Here is a 5,000-nt window from a genome sequence, read left to right as displayed (position 1 = left end):
AGGCATGCTTGGGCGAGCTGATCCCGCATCAAGTCGACGGGTCTAGGCATTCTTGGGCGCAGATCCCGCATCGTCTCGTCGCGTCTGGGCGCAAACACGTCGCGTCTCGTTGCGTCTTCAGAAGTCGTCGCTAACAGCACCTTTGGTTGCCACTGGTGGTTAGGCTGGTTGGTTGCGCAAACCCTATAGGAGGGTGGCATGCTGGTGGGCGTTTTTGCCCGGATAGGCACTATAATGTGCAGATTTTGGGCGTTTTTGCCTGGATAGGCTAAGGAATGGGCATGCTTTGGGCGTTTTTGCCCGGATAGGCACCGGAATGCTTGGCCTTGGCTTGTCCTAGCAAGGCATTGCTGGGTTGGGCTCCCTTGGCCTTTTGGGCGCCTTGGACGATGTCTTGCGAAGACCATGGGCACAAGGCCATGGCATATGGTGAGGAAAGGACCACGGTTGCCAAGGTTAGGCACCGGAATGCTTGGCCTTGGCTTGCCCTAGCAGGGCATTGCTGGGTTGGGCTCCCTTGGCCTTTTGGGCGCCTTGGACGATGTCTTGCGAAGACCATGGGCACAAGGCCATGGCATATGGTGAGGAAAGGACCACGGTTGCCAAGGTTAGGCACCGGAATGCTTGGCCTTGGCTTGCCAAAGCAGGGCATTGCTGGGTTGGGCTCCCTTGGCCTTCCGGGCGCCTTGGACACTGTCTTGGGAAGACCATGGGCACAAGGCCATGGCATATGGTGGGGAATGGACCACGGTTGCCAAGGCTAGGCATATAGAGAGGAATCGCATTTTTGCCCGGATAGGCACCGGAATGCTTGGCCTTGGCTTGCCATAGCAGGGCATTGCTGGGTTGGGCTCCCTTGGCCTTCCGGGGGCCTTGGACGCTGTCTTGGGAAGACCATGGGCACAAGGCCATGGCATATAGTGAGGAATGGACCACGGTTGGCAAGGCTAGGCATATAGAGAGGAATGGACCACGGTTGCCAAGGTTGCGCAAGTTTTGGGCATTTTTTGCCCGGATATGCCCAAGTATGCCCCGATAGGCCCGTTACGCCCCGGTATGAACGCGTATGCCCGGATAGACTCGGTATGCCTTGGGATACATGCGTATGCCCCGATAGGCTTGGTACGCCCCGATATGCGCACGTGTGCCCCAGTAGGGCTCGGTATGCCCCGGTATGTACGCGTGTGCCCCGATAGGCCCGGTATGCCCTGATAGGCCCGGTATGCCCCGATATGCACACGTGTGCCCCAATAGGGGTCGGTATGCCCCGGTAGGTACGCGTGTGCCCCGTAATGCACGTTTCGCAGATCTCCCCGCATGTCCCGCCCCTATATGTAATACTTACTTACTTACTTACTTTCTTTCTTGCTTGCTTGCTTGCTTGCAATGGTTGGGAGTGCCCGGCATGCCCCGCTGCAGAGACCAAGGGCGCAATGACTTGGCACCGCGGATGCCGGGACTCCGGCACTTCCCGTGGCACTGATGGTTGGTTCCAAAGACAAAAGGCCGTGCAAGGCCACCGCACCGCGGATGATTTTGCTCGTGCTGGCGCCGTTGTGTGGCCAAAGAACATGCGCGAATGCTCGTGTCGGAAGGGTTGGTGTCCTGGCCCCGCGGGTGTCACGAATGCTCGGTTGCGAAGACCATGGGACCAGAGCCATGGCACGTCGGATGATGGCTCCAGCTGGCGCCCCGGCACTTTCTGTGGCATTGATGCTCGGTTTCAAAGACAAACGTGCGCAGTGCCAGGGGACCGCGGATGACTGCTCGTGCTGGCCCCGTTGGGCGGCATTGATGGTCGGTTGCAAAGAAAATGCGCGATTGCTCGTGTCGGGGCCCGGCAAGCCAAGGCCAAGCGAGCCATGGCACGTCGGATGATGGCTCCAGCTGGCGCCCCGGCACTTTCTGTGGCATTGATGCTCGGTTTCAAAGACAAACGTGCGCAGGGCCAGGGGACCGCGGATGACTGCTCGTGCTGGCCCCGTTGGGCGGCATTGATGGTCGGTTGCAAAGAAAATGCGCGATTGCTCGTGTCGGGGCCTGGCAAGCCAAGGCCAAGCGAGCCATGGCAACGCGGATGATGGCTCGCTAGTGCTGGCGCCGTGCACAGTGGCCTCGCACACTCGCCCTGCACGCTTCCCTTGCACGCAGCCTTGCACACTAGCCTCGCATGCGAGCCTTGCACCCTAGCCATGCAAACTAGCCTTGCACGGTAGCCATGCACACAAGCCGTGCACATTAGCCATGCGCACAAGCCCCGCACACTAGCCTTGCGCACAACCCTTGCACACAAGCCATGCACTCGAGCAATGCACACAAGCCTTGCACTCAAGCAATGCACACAAGCCCTGGACACTAGCCTTGCACACGGGCCTGGCACACAAGCCTTGGGCACTAGCCTTGCGCACTAGCGTTCCACATGAGCCTTGCACACTAGCCTTGGACACTAGCCTTGCACACAGGCCTTGCACACTAGGCATGCTTGGGCGAGCTGATCCCGCATCAAGTCGACGGGTCTAGGCATTCTTGGGCGCAGATCCCGCATCGTCTCGTCGCGTCTGGGCGCAAACACGTCGCGTCTCGTTGCGTCTTCAGAAGTCGTCGCTAACAGCACCTTTGGTTGCCACTGGTGGTTAGGCTGGTTGGTTGCGCAAACCCTATAGGAGGGTGGCATGATGGTGGGCGTTTTTGCCCGGATAGGCACTAGAATGTGCAGATTTTGGGCGTTTTTGCCTGGATAGGCTAAGGAATGGGCATGCTTTGGGCGTTTTTGCCCGGATAGGCACCGGAATGCTTGGCCTTGGCTTGTCCTAGCAAGGCATTGCTGGGTTGGGCTCCCTTGGCCTTTTGGGCGCCTTGGACGATGTCTTGCGAAGACCATGGGCACAAGGCCATGGCATATGGTGAGGAAAGGACCACGGTTGCCAAGGTTAGGCACCGGAATGCTTGGCCTTGGCTTGCCAAAGCAGGGCATTGCTGGGTTGGGCTCCCTTGGCCTTCCGGGCGCCTTGGACACTGTCTTGGGAAGACCATGGGCACAAGGCCATGGCATATGGTGGGGAATGGACCACGGTTGCCAAGGCTAGGCATATAGAGAGGAATTGCATTTTTGCCCGGATAGGCACCGGAATGCTTGGCCTTGGCTTGCCATAGCAGGGCATTGCTGGGTTGGGCTCCCTTGGCCTTCCGGGGGCCTTGGACGCTGTCTTGGGAAGACCATGGGCACAAGGCCATGGCATATAGTGAGGAATGGACCACGGTTGGCAAGGCTAGGCATATAGAGAGGAATGGACCACGGTTGCCAAGGTTGCGCAAGTTTTGGGCATTTTTTGCCCGGATATGCCCAAGTATGCCCCGATAGGCCCGTTACGCCCCGGTATGAACGCGTATGCCCGGATTGACTCGGTATGCCTTGGGATACATGCGTATGCCCCGATAGGCTTGGTACGCCCCGATATGCGCACGTGTGCCCCAGTAGGGCTCGGTATGCCCCGGTATGTACGCGTGTGCCCCCGATAGGCCCGGTATGCCCCGATATGCACACGTGTGCCCCAATAGGGGTCGGTATGCCCCGGTAGGTACGCGTGTGCCCCGTAATGCACGTTTCGCAGATCTCCCCGCATGTCCCGCCCCTATATGTAATACTTACTTACTTACTTACTTTCTTTCTTGCTTGCTTGCTTGCTTGCAATGGTTGGGAGTGCCCGGCATGCCCCGCTGCAGAGACCAAGGGCGCAATGACTTGGCACCGCGGATGCCGGGACTCCGGCACTTCCCGTGGCACTGATGGTTGGTTCCAAAGACAAAAGGCCGTGCAAGGCCACCGCACCGCGGATGATTTTGCTCGTGCTGGCGCCGTTGTGTGGCCAAAGAACATGCGCGAATGCTCGTGTCGGAAGGGTTGGTGTCCTGGCCCCGCGGGTGTCACGAATGCTCGGTTGCGAAGACCATGGGACCAGAGCCATGGCACGTCGGATGATGGCTCCAGCTGGCGCCCCGGCACTTTCTGTGGCATTGATGCTCGGTTTCAAAGACAAACGTGCGCAGGGCCAGGGGACCGCGGATGACTGCTCGTGCTGGCCCCGTTGGGCGGCATTGATGGTCGGTTGCAAAGAAAATGCGCGATTGCTCGTGTCGGGGCCTGGCAAGCCAAGGCCAAGCGAGCCATGGCAACGCGGATGATGGCTCCAGCTGGCGCCCCGGCACTTTCTGTGGCATTGATGCTCGGTTTCGAAGACAAACGTGCGCAGGGCCAGGGGACCGCGGAGGACTGCTCGTGCTGGCCCCGTTGGGCGGCATTGATGGTGTGTTGCAGAGAGCATGTGCGATTGCAAGTGTCGGCCGGGTTTGGGTTCCCTTGGGCTTTCGGGTGCCTTGGACGCTGTCTTGCGAAGACCATGGGCACAAGGCCCCGTCCTGGCCCCTTGTTCGATTCGCTCTCGTCTTGCGCTTGCTTCCAAGGTCCTCCATGACCTTCCCCATGGCCTTGCTAGATCCCCCCCATGACGCATGACCTCTGTCCGTTGATTGGTTTTGAGTGCACACCATGCCCGGCTTGGCACCGTGTTGTCGCGTGAGTGGCATTTGGATCGTGCATGCTGGTGGGCTACCTGCCAATGCGCACAAGCCTTGCACACTAGCCTTGCGCACGAGCCTTGCACAAAAGCCTTGGACACAAGCCTTGCGCACAAGCCATGCGCACAAGCCTTGGACGCTAGCCTTGCACACAAGCCATGCATACAAGCCTTGCTCACAAGCCTTGGGCACTGGCCCATCGCAGTAGCCTTGCACACAAGCCTTGCGCACTAGCTTTGGGCACGAGCCTTGCGCACTTGCCTTGGGCACTAGCCTTGCACACAACCCTTGGGAACTAGCCTTGCGCACCAGCCTTGCCCACAAGCCTTGCACACCAGCCTTGCACACTAGCCTTGCATACAAGCCTTGCACACTAGCCTTGCACACAGGCCATGCTCACTAGCCTTGGGCACTAGCCTTGCACA

The sequence above is a fragment of the Tasmannia lanceolata genome, unplaced genomic scaffold (genome assembly GCF_043159265.1).
Source record: "Tasmannia lanceolata isolate RefF3 unplaced genomic scaffold, GAP_Taslan_0.1 ptg000118l, whole genome shotgun sequence".
Taxonomy (NCBI): Eukaryota; Viridiplantae; Streptophyta; class Magnoliopsida; order Canellales; family Winteraceae; genus Tasmannia; species Tasmannia lanceolata.
This window is presented reverse-complemented; position numbering follows the sequence as displayed.